General features: G+C 40.7%; 1 protein-coding gene across 5 annotated transcripts in view; it reads right to left on the reverse strand.

Annotated features, from left to right (window-relative positions):
- Positions 1 to 13,381, reverse strand: part of LOC138431423 (ubiquitin carboxyl-terminal hydrolase 9X) — a 141,587-nt gene extending 128,206 nt beyond the window's left edge. For 4 of the 5 annotated variants that reach the window (XM_069573566.1, XM_069573564.1, XM_069573565.1 and 1 more), the window contains exon 1: positions 12,596 to 13,381. The gene's annotated coding sequence lies outside the window, so the exon portion shown is untranslated. The remainder of the gene's footprint in view (positions 1 to 12,595) is intronic. The other variant, XM_069573567.1, reaches the window with a different exon arrangement.
- Positions 13,382 to 16,692: the final 3,311 nt, after the last annotated feature.

Here is a 16,692-nt window from a genome sequence, read left to right on the forward strand (position 1 = left end):
AAATATAGAATGAACTCTACATAAACTATGGTCCCTTGTTAATGTATCAATACAGATTTATGCATTGCAACAAACATACTAAAGTAAGCTGTAAACAACAGAAGAGGGCAAATAAGAACTGTTGTCTAGGTAATTTTCCTGCAAACCTAAAAATCCCTTCAGTTCAGTTCAGTCACTCAGTTGTGTCCAACTCTTTGCAACCTCATGAATCACAGCACGCCAGGCTTCCCTGTCCATACCATCTCCCAGAGTTTACTCAAACTCACATCCATCGAGTTGAAGCCATCAAGCCATCTCATCCTCTGTCATCCCTGTCTCCTCCTCCCCCCAATCCTTCCCAGCATCAGAGTCTTTTCCAATGAGTCAACTCTTAGCATGAGGTGGACAAAGTACTGGAGTTTCAGCTTCAGCATCAGTCCTTCCAAAGAACATCCAGGACTGATCTCATTTAGAATGGACTGGTTGGATCTCCTTGCAGTCCAACGGACTCTCAAGAGTCTTCTCCAACACCACAGTTCTAAAGCATCAATTCTTCAGCGCTCAGCTTTCTTCACAGTCCAACTCTCACATCTATACATGACCACTAGAAAAACCATAACCTTGACTAGACAGACCTTTGTTGGCCAAGTAATGTCTCTGCTTTTCAATATGCTATCTAGGTTGGTCATAACTTTCCTTTGAAGGAGTAAAGCGTCTTTTACTTTCATGGCTGCAATCACCACCTGCAGTGATTTTGAAGCCCAGAAAAATAAAGTCTGACACTGTTTCAACTGTTTCCCCATCTATTTCCCATGAAGTGATGGGACTAGATGTCATGATCTTTGTTTCCTTTAAGCTAACTTTTTCGCTTTCCACTTTCACTTTCCTCAAGAGGCTTTTTAGTTCCTCTTCACTTTCTGCCATAAGGGCAGTGTCATCTGCCTATCTGAGGTTACTGATATTTCTCCCGGCAATCTTGATTTCAGCTGTGCTTCTTCTGGCCCAGCATTTCTCATGATGTATTCTGCATGTAAGTTAAATAAAAAGGGTGACAATATACAGCCTTGACATACTCCTTTTCTTATTTGCAACCAGTCTGTTGTTCCATGTACAGTTCTAACTGTTGCTTCCTAACCTGCACATAGGTTACTCAAGAGGCAGATCAGGTGGTCTGGTATTTCCATCTCTTTCAGAATTTTCCACAGTTTATTGCAATCCGCACAGTCAGAGGCTTTGGTATGGTCAATAAACCAGAAATGGATGTTTTTCTGGAACTCTCTTGCTTTTTCAATCATCCAGCGGATGTTGGCAATTAAATCTCTGGTTCCTCTCCCTTTTCTAAAACCAGCTTGAACATCTGGAAGTTTACGGTTCACATATTGCTGAAGCCTGAAGCCTGGCTTGGAGAATTTTGAGCGTTACTTTATTAGCATGTGAGATGACTACAACTGTCCAGTAGTTTGAGCATTCTTTGGCATTGCCTTTCTTTGGGATTGGAATGAAAACTGACCTTTTCCAGTCCTGTGGCCACTGCTGAGTTTTCCAAATTTGCTGGCATATTGAGTGCAGCATTTTCATAGCATCATCTTTAAGGACCTGAAATAGCTCAACTGGAATTCCATCACCTCCACTAGCTTTGTTCATAGTGATGCTTCCTAAGGCCCACTTGACTTCACATTCCAGGATGTCTGGCTCTAGGTAATACTCCCTTACAAAATAGCTATTAAAATTTTTTCCACTTTGAAAATAATATATTTCCACTTTCACAATAATATTCATTAACATGTAACTGGGTTTCAAATGGAACACTGAAAATATTTTAATCTACAACTTAAATTTTAAAACATGGTAAATATTAGGAGATAACACAGAGAAACTAAAACTTCATAAGATTCTCAAAACCTTTTACAATGTTAAGGGCATGAAACCAAAAAAGTGTTAACTGCTAACCTGTTAAGAAATCCAACATTCAAAATAAGAAGCTTCTTCTAATTCTCTTTTAGTGATAAAAAAAAAAAACAAAGAATCAACATAAAATTTTACACACAACTATCTAAAACAAAGTGTCAGGCTTTATTTTGGGGGGCTCGAAAATCACTGCAGATGGTGACTGCAGCCATGAAATTAAAAGACGCTTACTCCTTTGAAGGAAAGTTATGACCAATCTAGATAGCATATTCAAAAGCAGAGACATTAATTTGCCAACAAAGGTAAGTCTAGTCAAGGCTATGGTTTTTCCACTGGTCATGTATGGATGTGAGAGTTGGACTGTGAAGAAAGCTGAGCGCTGAAGAATTGAACTGTGGTATTGGAGGAGACTCTTGAGAGTCCCTTGGACTGCAAAGAGATCCAACCAGTCCATTCTGAAGGAGATCAGTCCTGGATGTTCTTTGGAAGGAATGATGCTAAGGCTGAAACTCCAGTACTTTGTCCACCTCATGCGAAGAGGTGACTCATTGGAAAAGACTCTGATGCTGGGAGGGGTTGGGGGCCGGAGGAGTAGGGGACAACAGAGGATGAAATGGCTGGATGGCATCACTGACTCGATGGACGTGAGTCTGAGTGAACTCCGGGAGTTGGTGATGCACTGGGAGGCCTGGTGTGCAGCAATTCATGATCCACAAAGAGTCGGACACGACTAAGCAACTGAACTAAACTGAACTGATCTACAACAAGATCAAAGCGCTGTATGTCTCTACTCTTTTTAATGAGAAAAAACTAAGATTTCTCTTAATACATTACTTTTTAGCACCATTAATATTCTTCACACTCAGCAAAAGTATTCTCAGCAAGGCAACCAACATTTTATTTGCTCCAGAACAGGAAGTAGCACTAGATGGCCCCTACCGACAGTCAGTCCTATGAGTAAGTCATTGGTCCAACTGTCAAGCCTTCAGGCAGAAGACTGCTACCATTGCTGACACTCGGAGTACAATATCTAGAGATAGCCTGAACCAGAACTATCAATAGTGTTAAAGGAATAAACACAACTTGAGAGTTATAGTAAGATAAGATAGCAACCATCATAGCTCAGTTGGTAAAGAATCGCCAGGAATGCAGGCGATTGACCTGGGTTCAATCCTTGGGTTGGGAAAATCTCCTGGAAATCTACTGGACTTCCCTGGGTTGGGAAGATCTCCCGGTAGATCTACTGGAGATCCCATTCCAGTATTCTGGCCTGGAGAACTCCAGTTCATGAGGTCACAAAAAGATAGAAACAACTGACTGACTGTCACTTCACTTTCAAGATAGCAAAAAGTGAGTCTATTTTACTTGCCCATACCTTGAAGCATTTGGGATCTTAGTTTCCAGATAAGGAACCGAAAACCCATGTTCCCTGCAGTGGAAGCTCAGAGACTTAAACACTGGACCACTAGGGAAGTCTCTTAAGTCTCTAATTTTAAGGTTAAATAACTCACAAACTGGTTGAACCACTAGTAATGCAACCCAAGATATCTTAACAAACAGAAGGATACTTGTATTAACTACCGAACTCCCCCTCCACTTATCACATATGCTGATCTCAAATTACATAACTTCACTCCAGACCACCAAGAACTCCACTCAAGAGACATTACAGAAAAATTTCTGAATGGCATATACTATAGCACTGTTTCTTTAGATTCTTTAATAACCAGTAAATCAATAATATGGACTTCCCTGGTGGCTCAGATGGTAAAGCATCTGTCTACAAGGTGGGAGACCCAGGTTCGATCCCTGGGTTGGGAAGATCCCCTGGAGAAGGAAATGGCAATCCACTTCAGGACTATTGCCTGGAGAATCCCACGGACAGAGGAGCCTGGTAGGCTACAGTCCATGGGGTTGCAAAGAGTCAGACACGACTGAGCGACTTCACTTTTACTAAATCAATAATATATTGATAATTCATTAACAATGTGATAAAGTAATTTAGATTATGTAACAACAATCCCTGGGAGTCTAAATAATCACTGTATAAATGTTAAGTAAAAATTCAGTTATTCAATAATATTTAGCAAGTAAGAGCTACTACAAATGGATTTAAATTTGAAGAAATAAAGTTGCTTTTAAGGCAGGACAGCAAGGAGATCAAACCTGTCAATTCTAAAGGGGATCAGCCCTGAATATCCACTGGAAGGACTGATGCTAAAATTCAAAGTATTGGAATATTTTGCAAAAAGTAATACAAACAGCTGACTGACTGGAAAAGACTTCGATGCTGGAAACATTAAGGGCCAGGGGAGAAGGGAGTGACAGGATGAGATGGCTGGGTGGCATCACTGACTTAACAGACATGAGTTCAAGCAAACTGCAGGAGATGGTGAAAGACAGGAAGCCTGGTGTGCTGCAGTTCATGAGATTGCAAAGAATCGTATACAACTTAGCAACTGAATGACAAAGGCAGCAAAGAAAATTTCTAAACACAAAATTCTCCCCGTGTTGTATGAGTCACCACCTCCTCCCTCCTCTCTAGTCTGCATCTGTACTACACATTTACTGGATTCCCTAAGAAGACACAGAATGGCCTCAAAACCCAGAAAGGGGGGAAAAGGCAATTTATTCCTGGCACCAGTAAACTAATTAGTAGCAAATAATATTTCTGCCTTGTTGGCAATGTAAACTGTCAATATATTACTTTGATGAGTTAACACAGGAGAGAAAAGGAAGATAAAACAGGGTTCTATCTATAGCACCATTAGCTGAAAGGAAGCCAGGAAAGCATCCCATGATTCTCTTTCTGCTAATGTAATTTCCACAAAGCCAGCACTGAGGATTACTAAACTAATCCTTTACCGACAACAATTCAAAGCCGTTTCCACAGCTCAGATAACACCCTCTCCTAACAAGGAATGGATATACCTGTGGACACTACTACATTAGTCTCGTCTAACTCTGAGCCCCTCTACCTCCAGCTCACAAGATGAGTGAGTGAGTGAAGTCACTCAGTCGTGTCCGACTCTTTGCAACTGTAGCCTACAAGGCTCCTCTGTCCATGGAATTTTCCAGATCAGAGTACTGGAGTGGGTTGCCATTTCCTTCTCCAGGGGATATTCCCGACCCAGGGATTGAACCCGGGTCTCCCGCACTGCAGGCAGACGCTTTACCATCTTAGCCACCAATAGCCCTCAAGCTAAGGGGATGCAAACTTAACAGAACTATGATTCCAAACAATTTGCAGACCAAGGCATCTCAGTACTATAAACACCAAATAATTCTCGGGGTTGGAGATATTTTGTGAATTGCAAGATGCTTAGCAACATCTCTGTTCTCTAACCACTGAACTTGCCAACCAGTCCAAGCCAATTCCTCTCACCACTCTGATCATTATAGTCAAAAGTACTATGAGGACTTCCCTGGTGACCCAGTGGTTAAGAATCCACCTTGTAATGCAGGGGACAGTAGTTATATCCCCGGTCTGGGAAGATCCCACAAGCTGCTGAGCAACTAAGCCCAAGCGCCACAAGAGAAGTCACCTTAATGAAAAGCCCATGCACCACAACTACAGAGTAGTCCCCTGCTCACCACAACCAGAGAATGTCCACATACAACAAAGACTCAGGGCAGTCAAAAAGTATAAAATAAAAAATTTTTTTAAGTATTTCTAGACATTACTCAACATCTTAGCCCAAAATGAAAACTACTGCTGTACTAAATTATATGAAAGTGAAAAGTGAAAGTGAAGCCGCTCAGTCCTGTCCGACTCTTGCGACCTCACGGACTGCAGCCTACCAGGCTTCTCCATCCATGGGATTTTCCAGGCAAGAATACCGGAGTGGGTTGCCATTTCCTCCTCCAGGAGATCGGCCCGACCCAGGGATTGAACCTGGGTCTCCCTCATTATAGGCAGACACTTTACCGTCTGAGCCACTAAGTCCTAAATTACATAAAGCATTCAGATAATCAGTTATTTTTATCCTGTTTCAATCAATTCTTATATATGCTATGGATAACAAACATATCAATCCCATATAGGAGATTATGATTATTTACAGAAAGGTCTGGGCAACTACCTCAAGTAAAACAGGAAACTACACTCAAATACAATTAATCAATCTCATATCAAAGGTGGAAACAGATACTAAATTCACAATGGGAAAACCTCCCTGACAGAGAAATAAAATATTGAGAGAGATATTTTAAAAAACCTGAGATGAGGACTTCCATGGTGGTTCAAAAGCTAAGATTCATTGGTCCCAATGTACACATCCTTGGTTTGATTCCTAGTCAGGGAAATAGATCCTACATGTTACAACTGAGAGTTGGAATGCCAAAACTGAAAATTCCACATGCTGCAACAAAAAACTAACAGACTCAAATAAGTGAATATTGAAAAAAAGAGAAAGAATCAAAGGCTATTTTAGTTATATGTGAACCATTCTGCAAACCTCAGCCACAGAAGATGAAAAATAACCAGTCTAAGAATAAGAAAAATCCTCCCCAAAAGAACAGAATGAAGTTATAAAATTGTAAACCTCCAGTTTACAAGGAAACACCTGAGTTAAAATAAATGGAGTACATAAAAGAATTTTTTGGTTATGTGTGAGGCTTTTAAGAGCTGGAAACACAAAGTTCTGTTAAAATTAACTTCGTCATGGGTGTTTTAAGCAGTATAGTGAGAAGTCTGGGGGAGGAAGCAGCAGCAGTATTTGACATAGAGACAAGGATTATGAATCTTCCAGGTGGAATGAGCAGATAGTATATACCTAAACACTAAAACCTTAAGGAAATAGAGAAAAAACAGGAAAATTTTATTAAACTGAAATACACAGCAACTAACAAAAATTTTGATTCAAGGTGATATTCAAGTCTTTACCAAAACCAAAATGATCACAGCGTATGTAACCAAAACAGCAGACAATCTAAAAAGGGCATCAAGTGGAAGATTAACTATATCACAATACATTTATAAAATGGAGTATTAACAGGCCTGAATAATCCTACTTATAGATAACTTTGTAAATGACAAAGTAAGTACTAACTTGTACCTACAGTATTTTCACTTATTTTTTAAAAGTGAACACAAAACAACACCTAATCATATGATTGTTTCTACATGGTTCTATCAGAGAGAAAATATTTGCACACAACTGTTTTGTCTTCTACTTCTCTTTTATGGGGTCCAAAACTTTTCAATCATCAACAATAAACATAACTTTAATAGACACATGCACCCCAAATACACACATTGTGTGTAAGTGTTTAGAATACAAATATACACATTGCGCGTAAGTGTTTAGAATAAAATGTAGGCTACACTGGAAATATACTCAAAGCCATGGGCTCTCTGAGTATCCTTTAAGACCAGAAGTTTCAGCACCACCTGAGAACTTATCAGAAATGCAGAATCTCAAGAGTACCACTCTAGGCTAAAATGAGTCACTCAGTCATGTCTAATTCTTTGAGACTCCATGGACTGTGGAATTCTCCAGGCCAGAATACTGGAATGGGTAGCCTTTCCCTTCTCCAGGGTATCTTTCCAACCCAGGTTTTCCACATCGCAGGGGGATTCTTTACCAGCTAAGCCAGAAGGGATGACCAAAAACACTGGCGTGGGCAGCCTATCCATTCTCCAGAGGATCTTCCCAACCCAGGAATCAAACCAGGGTCTTCCACGGAGTCTTTACAACTGAGCTGTCATCTAAAAATCTAAGGACAGTGTACAACTATGTATTTTTACAAGTAAATTTTTCTATACATTTCCTGGAACACAAAGGACTACTATTTTACATTCCTGAAAAACTACATCAAAAACGACAAAATTTCTCAACAATAAAAACATAATCTGTCCATCAGCAGACGAAAGGGTAAGGAAGCTGTGGTACATATATACAATGGAGTATTACTCAGCCATTAAAAAGAATACATTTGAATCAGTTCTAATGAGGTGGATGAAACTGGAGCCAATTATACAGAATGAAGTAAGCCAGAAAGAAAAACATCAATACAGTATACTAACACATATATATGGAATTTATAAAGATGGTAATGATACGAGACAACAAAAGAGACACAGATTTTTGAAGAACAGATTAAAGAACAGACTTTTGGACTCTGTGGGAGAGAGAGAGGGTGGGATGAATTGGGAGAATGGCACTGAAACATGTATACTATCGTGTAAGAAACAAATCACTAGTCTAGGTTCGATATAGGATACAGGATGCTTGGGGCTGGTGCACTGGGATGACCCAGAGATATGGGGAGGGTGGTGGGAGGGGGGTTCAGGGTTGGGAACTCATGTACACCTGTGGTGGATTCATGTCAATGTATGGCAAAACCAGTACAGTATTGTAAAGTAAAAAAATGAAAATTTTTAAAAAATAAAAATAAAAAAATTTTAAAAATTTTAAAATAAATAAAAAAACATACTCTGGACTTCCCTGGTGATCCAGTGGCTAAAACTGTGCTCTCAATACAGGGAGCCTGGGTTTGATCCCTGGTCAGGGAACTAGATCCCACATGCCATAACCAGGGCTTGTCACAGCCATACAAATAAAATACTAATATATATATATATATATATTTTTTTTTCATATATATATATGAATTGGGACTTCCCTGGTAGCTCAGACAGTAAAGTGTCTGCCTACAATGCAGGAGACCTGGGTTCAATCCCTGGGTCAGGAAGATCTCCTGGAGAAGGAAATGGCAACCCATTCCAATATTATGCCTGAAAAATCCCACTGACAGAGGAGCCAGGTAGGCCACAGTCCATGGGGTTGCAAAGAGCTGGCCACGACTGAGCGACTTCACAAATAAGGTTATCCAAACATTTTTTAAAATAAACTCACCAATTAAAATATTCTGTATGTGTTGGGAGCCACAGGAAAAGAGAACTTTAACTCTGTTGAATACACATCTCTGTGGCTACTTCTCAGTACCGAAATAATTTAATAATCTTTAAAACAATATTACCAAAAAAACTTTAATCAAACCTGAGTCTATTCTGATTGTCACGTTTCAATGTTTAAAGATGAAAAATACAAACCAATGATTATAGAATACTATGACAATAATTTGTACAAAAGATGGAATCACCACTAGCTGACCTCAGAACTAATCTTCAGGTCTGTGGAAAGAACAGTATCTTAATAAAATGATGCATACTAAGTGCTAAATAGCACTAACATAATTAAAATGCAAAAGTTAAAGTCGCTCAGTCCTGTCTGACTCTTTGCGATCCCATGGACCATATACAATCCATGGAATTCTCCAGGCCAAAATACTGGAGTGGGTAACCATTTCCTTCCCCAAGGGATCTTCCCAACCCAGGAATTGAACCCAGGTCTCCTGTACTGCAGATGGATTCTTTCAACTGAGCCACAAGTAAAGCCCTAAAATGCAAAACACAACTTTAAAAATGATGGTTTGTGCCTCAAATGGTAAAGAATCTTCTTGCAATGCACAAGAGCCAGGTTCAATCCCTGGATCAGAAGAGACGAAAATGGCAACCCACTCCAGTATTCTTACCTGGAAAATCCAGCAGACACAGGAACCTGGCAGGTACAGTCCATGGGATTGCAAAGAGTCAGACACTGAGTAACTAACCCACTACAAAATTAAAAACTGCATGCTTAGAAACAGTAACAAACTGTTGACAAACTAAGTGGGAGCTGTTGCTAGGGAGTTGGGAGCAGGGTGTAAAAACAATTACCAGGATATTTTGAAAGCTCCACAAGTGCTTTTAAGTTATCAGGGTAGAGCAAAAAACCCCTGTTAAAGTTTTCCCAAATACTGTCAGACTCTATATTGATAATCAATGTTTTTAAGGACACAACTTCTAACAGAGCAAAATGGAAGCTAAAGTTTTGAGTACTGAAATAAGGAAATACATCAAGATTCAGGAAACATAAGGTAGAAGTAAAATGCAAAGGCAATATAAAAGTGTCACTCTCACAATGGCTGCCCAACAACTGTACTTAATACCACTGGAGATTTTCAGATGGCCCAGGAGTAAAAATCTGCCTGTCAAGCAGGAAATGCAGCCTCAATTCCTGCACTGGGAAGAGCCCCTGGAGAAGGAAACCTGGGGAATCCCATAGACAGAAGAACCTGGTGGGATACAGTCCATGGGGTCACAAAAGAGTTTTATGACTCTTATGACATGACTTAGCAACTAAACCACCATCACCACCACAATTTTTTTTAACAATTTAACTGTCACTGTCATTAGAATATAACTTATGCAGTGCTACTGTGACAATACACAAGACACATCAACATATCAAGTGTAGTTCAGAAATAAGCCCTTATTTATAAAACCTTTTTTAATATGTCAAATGATTTTCAACAAAGGTGCCAAGACTACCGGAGGGTGAAAGAAAAATATTTGAACCACCTTCCACGAATCAACTGGATATCCACATGCGAAAGATGAATTTGGATCCCTTAATCACACAATACACCAAAGTTAACAAGGACAGCAGACCAAACATAAATACTTCGTAAAATCCATAAGAAATATGAACCTTTATGACCTTCAGCTAAGCAAAAATTTTGTGGCTAGACATGAAAAGTGATAAAAAGAAAAACACTAATAAACTGAACTTAATGACAATTAGAAACTACTGCATTTCTAAAGACACCATAAAGAACACAGATTAAGAGTAATACTGCAAGTCACATACCAGAAAAAAATACAATATAAACAGAAAAAAAAATTTTAAATGAGAGTTTAAATAGATATTTCTCCAAGTAAAGATATACAAACAGCCAACAAGTAGATAAGATTATGCTCAATATGACTAGTCAGTAGGAAATGCAAATTAACCACAGTAAGATACCACTACAAGTCCACTAGAATCAGTATAACCAGAAAATCAAAATTAGTCAAAACGGACTGGAAATCTCATAAACTGTTGGTAAGAATGTAAAATGGGGCAATCCTGTGGGGAACAAGACTGTACAGTTTAAATTAATCTTAAATTTAAATACAATCCAGTAATTCTGCTCCTAGGTACTAGCCAACCCAAAACCATATTGTTTCCACACCAAAGCTTGAAAAATATCCAATTTCAAACATAGTAAGCTGCATCGAAGAAAAATTATCCATGAAAACTGCTTTATCTTACTTTAATATTGAAAATGCATTTCAAGGTAACCAGAAAAGAGACCCACTTCTACCCACTAATATGATTTACAGTAAAATCTACTCTTAAAAAAATTACTTTAGAAGTTAGTCTTAAATGTAATTAATGTTTTGCTGTTATGCAGTCGCCACCGAAATTCTCTCTAAATTCATAAGAAACATTCAATATAATTAAGTCCAACCAAAAAAAGGAATAACATTTAAAATATCAAGATGATATAGCTTAAACTTTTATATATGGGAAAAATCCAAGAAAAATAGTTACAATCTACGTAATGTAGCTTGAAATTTATCAAATATAACATATAAAAAGGCGTCCTTTGAAATAATTATGGCAAATAGCTCCTAAATATTAAGACACTTAAGCTACATGCTTTAATTTCCGAATGAGCAGAACGAAAATTTAAACTAGGCACCGAAAGTTATTGTCAGAATATAATCTTACTTATAGGATATAATCTTTAATAAGACTAGAAAAAAAAAAAAACTTTACTAAGAGCATACCAAATTGTTTTTTATGTACACAAATGTCATGCAGCTTTAACGAACGAATGCCTGCGTTCCCTGGTAAGAAAATGTTACAGGGCATATATCATTTAAAAAATACAGAATGCAAATTTAATCCGCATCTAAAAGCTAAAGCTCAATAAGGTTTAAAAAGCTCTTACATTACTTAAAACACCTGTAGGAGAATGTGCACAGTGGCATATTCAAGTAACATTTTAGCAGAATTTCGTAAGGATGTGCTACAGAACTGTAATATTTCATAATAACGAAAAATTTTGAATATTTGAAACGTAATGGATCACATAACAAAAATGAAATTGTATTACTTAAGAAACTGAGTGAAGCTACTATTTCTGTAGCAAAGAAAGAAAAAGGTAAAAGCAAATGTGGAACAGATATCTTCACCACCACAACTTCCATTAACCCTCAGCCATAATCACTTTGGTGTAGTATTAGGGAAGTGCACAAACGTCAAAATCTGACAGACATGCGGAGCTGGAGCCCAACTCCACTTCAAATCGCTCTCAGTGATGGCGTTTGCCGTTAAGTGCAACGAGGAGACCAATCTCCTCTGAGGATTGTGCCACAATTCCCGAAGGTGGGGCGGTTAGCCTCCCGGCACAGGAAAAAAAAAAGCTTACCCGAGGAAAAAAAAAAGGGGGGGGGGACGGAGGTGGAGACAGAGACAAGAGCCATTTTCCTTTACAGTTCAAAACACAGGCACTTTTCTAGAGCGCCGGATCCGCACCCATTAGCGTGGTTAGAGACACTCCACCCGGGTGGAGGGCCGGCGCCCCCACCCCAACAAAAGGACGAAGATATACTTAACAAGCTCCAGCCGCTGAATCCCTGAGGAGGTGCGGAGGGGTGGCTCCTCACTGTTTAATGTAGGGCCTTTTACCTCAAAAACAAACTACGCAACAGCGAAAGAAAATACAAAGCTCAACCCCTAGTACCGGAAAAAAACTGCCACGGCCGACCTCCGGCCTGTAGCCTGAGGGAAAAAGGCCCTGCTCCCTACTCCACACGTTGCGGCCCTCTTACCTCTTTTCTTCCTCGCGGTGGCGTTTCTCTGTCCTTAGATGGGCTGCAGGTGGACCGTTTCTCCTGTTTAACGTCCGCTTAGTGTTCCCGCAGCTGCGGTTTCACCTTTTAGGGCCTGGTCTCTTCACTCCGACTCAGTCCTAGCTGCCAACGCCAACACTAAAATGAGCCGCTAACGCGGCAATCTCCCGTAAAGGAGGAAGGCAACACAAGCAGTCAAGCTCCTGAAAGGCCTGGGAGCTGAGTGACGCTTGAGGGGGCTGGGCTCCACAAAACCCCTTAAGGGCGGGATACGAGGCCGCTGGAGTTCCAGAAATCGCTTGCCCCAGCCCTCTTCAATATGGCGGATTCAGCAAGCCAAAAAAAAAAAAAAAACGGCCGAACAACCGGCAACCGCGACGGCGCAAACTCCCACCAGCCTCAGCGCCAGTTGGAGCCTCCAATATGACGCAGCGCCGCGCCGCTCCGCCCCCGCGAAGTCCCCCCTCTCGACTCCGCCTCCTAATCCTGCCTGCTGCTGCTGCTAAATCGCTTCAGCCGAGTGCGACTCTGTGCTACCCCATAGACGGCAGCCCACCAGGTTCCACAGTCCTTGGGATTCTCCAGGCAAGAACACTGGAATGGGTTGCCATTTCCTTCTCCAATGCATGAAAGTGAAAAGTGAAAGGGAAGTCGCTCAGTCGTGCCCAACTCTTCACGACCCCATGGACTGCAGCCCATCAGGCTCCTCCGTCCATGGGATTTTCCAGGCAAGAGTACTGGAGTGGGTTGCCATTGCCTTCTCCGCCTAATCCTGCCTAGTACCTGATCAATCCTCGGGAACTTACTTTAGCCCGTTCCCCTCCCCGAAGAAATTAAAAGACTCTTGCTCCTTGGAAGAAAAGTTATGACCAGGATAGACAGCATATTAAAAAGCAGAGACATCACTTTGTCAACAAAGGTGTGTCTAGTCAAGGCTATGGTTTTTCCAGTGGTCATGTATGGAAGTGAGAGTTGGACTATAAAGAAAGCTGAGCGCTGAAGAATTGATGCTTTTGAACTATGGTGTTGGAGAAGACCCTTGAGAGCCCTTTGGACTGCAAGGAGATCCAACCAGTCCATTCTAAAGCAGATCAGTCCTGGGTGTTCATTGGAAGGACTGCTGTTGAAGCTGAAACACCAATACTTTGGCCACCTCATGCCAAGAGTTGACTCATTGGAAAAGATTCTGATGCTGGAAGGGATTGGGGCCAGGAGGAGAAGGGGACGACAGAGGATGAGATGGCTGGATGGCATCACCAACTCCATGGACATAAGTTTGAGTAAACTCTGGGAGTTAGTGATGGATAGGGAGGCCTGGCGTGCTGCAGTCCACGGGATCGCAAACAGTCAGACACGATTGAGCGACTGAACTAACTGACCTCCAGCAATGGCCTTATTCCACTGGAACTGGAAAGAAGTTCTAGCCCCAGCAGGAAGTCGTCCTGTGCTGAAGTTAAAAGTGGTGGTAAAACTTACTCACTAAACACACTCCGCCTGGTTACTGGCTGTGTGACCTACCCTTCCAGGCATCGCGAAGGGTCTCAAGTATCCCACCCCTTTCGTTCCGGAGCGTCTTAACGGAAAAGCTGGATCAGTAAGCGGCCAGAATAAAAAAATACAGTATTGAGATTGGGAGTCAAACCCCAAGGTATGTAGGCTAAACAGGAAAGGCAGTGACTCCCAAAGAATTCGAAGAAGGTGTTAATTCCAGAGATTAACCGGCTGTGGTGACCCATAACATTCACACTTCCATCGTTAGGTTTTGTTGCAGTGTGAATTTCTCCTCTTCCAACAAACCCGGATGAATGCATTATTAAGTCTCACGTTGTTCCCCCCCCCCCGCCCCCCCCCGCCCCCCCCCCGCCCCCAGAATAGAAATGCGAGAGAGACGGTGGACTTAAATGAAATACTGAGACTGCTCAATGATTTACATTCCTTGCCTACAGTCTCCGAGGCTCCACTTTGGCCACCACTTGTTTCGTCCTCCTAGCTCTGCTAAACTAAGCCCACTATAGGGTTAGTGTCACAGAGTCAGAAAGAATTGTCGATTTGGCAGGATCCCCTGAGTGAAATACCTCTTTGAGAGACTAATATGAAAGCCTGTTGGTTATCTCTTGAGAAATGTATTAAGGTGACCGTGTAAATTGTGCCCTTTATTAATAGCATATATTTTATTAATTGATTTTTGTATGTTTTAAAAAAAGTTTTTATGGATAGTTTAACTATCCCACTTAGCTTTGATATAGAATATTTTTAAATGTAGTATTGAGTTCAGTTAGTATTATTTGTTCCTCTTCTGGATCTGTCTGCAAGCATCCATCTATATACAATTGCAGGTGTGCCAATTATGGTGATTGTTAACACCTGTGATTTGGAGATCCCTGCTTATTTAACTTATATGCAGAGTACATCACGAGAAACGCTGGGCTGGAAGAAACACAAGCTGGAATCAAGATTGCCGGGAGAAATATCAATAACCTCAGACATGCAGATGACACCACCCTTATGGCAAAAAGTGAAGAGGAACTAAAAAACCTCTTGATGAAAGTAAAAGAGGAGGGTGAAAAATTTGGCTTAAAGTTCAACATTCAGAAAATGGAGATCATGGCATCCGATCCCATCACTTCATGGGAAATAGATGTGGAAACAGTGGAAACAGTGTCAGACTTTATTTTGGGGGGCTCTAAAATCACTGCAGATGGTGACTACAGCCATGAAATTAAAAGACACTTACTCTTTGGAAGAAAAGTTATGACCAACCTAGATAGTGCTGCAGAACTGATGCATTTGAACTGTGGTGTTGGAGAGAACTCTTGAGAGTCCCTTGGACTGCAAGGAGATCCAACCAGTCCATTCTGAAGGAGATCAGCCCTGGCTTTCTTTGGAGGGAATGATGCTAAAGCTGAAACTCCAGTACTTTGGCCACCTCATGCGAAGAGTTGACTCATTGGAAAAGACTCTGATGCTGCGAGGGACTGGGGGGAGGAGGAAAAGGGGACGACAGAGGACGAGATGGCTGGATGGCATCACTGACTCAATGGAGGTGAGTCTGAGTGAGCTCCAGGAGTTGGTGATGGACAGGGAGGCCTGGCGTGCTGCGATTCATGGGGTGGCAAAGGGTTGGACACGACTGAGCGACTGAACTGAACTGAACAGAAATTACTTAGGTCATGGGCATAGGTAAACAACATAGATGCATTTTGGGCATACAATGCAAAACAGATGGTAGATCATCTGTCCCAACAAATACTGACAGTAGTTCAAAAACAAACTTTTCACCTCATTGTCCACCCTCCATCCTCTAAAGTAGCTATTCTGACTTCTGTTGACCTAACTGTTTTACCTGATGCAGAGCTTTATGTAAATGGAATCATACAAAATGTAAACTTATCTTTTGCTTTTTTGCTTAACATTGTGTCTAAGAGCTTAATTGGTGTTGCAGTGATATAACATTACACAAATGTCTCTTATTAGTGTTAATACATGTGAGTCATCTCCGGGTTGGAACTTTTATAGATGAACTTGCTATGAATGAGTAAGTTTTAAGCCCTGTCTTTTAGGGGATGTATTTCATTGTTTTTATTAGGTAAAAATCTATATGTGGGATTTTTTGAGTATTTTTGTGTTTATCTTTAATAAAAAGTGCCAAAAATTTATCAAATAATTGTGTTTATTCAAATATAAACTTGCCATTTTCTGCATGTCAAAAGGAACCAAATGATGTCACAGGTTGACAGTTTCTGTGGTAGAATCTATAAATGATATACCTACTAGCAGTCCCCTATACTTGTATCAAATCAAATTGAGATCACAAACAACCTTCTTCCTATGCTCCAGGGCACCAATAAGCATCTTGGCTTCAGAATGAGTCTGGAAAATATAGCTTTCCAATTTTCACATTTTCTATACACTTAATCCCATGGGAGAATAATAGTTCTAGATTAAAGTAATAAGCAATGACACCCCACTGCAGTACTCTTGCATGGAAAATCCCATGGACAGGGGAGCCTGGTGGGCTGCAGTCCATGGAGTCGCTAAGAGTCGGACACGACTGAGCAACTTCACTTTCACTTTTC

Source organism: Ovis canadensis, chromosome Y, assembly GCF_042477335.2.
Source record: "Ovis canadensis isolate MfBH-ARS-UI-01 breed Bighorn chromosome Y, ARS-UI_OviCan_v2, whole genome shotgun sequence".
Classification (NCBI taxonomy): Eukaryota; Metazoa; Chordata; class Mammalia; order Artiodactyla; family Bovidae; genus Ovis; species Ovis canadensis.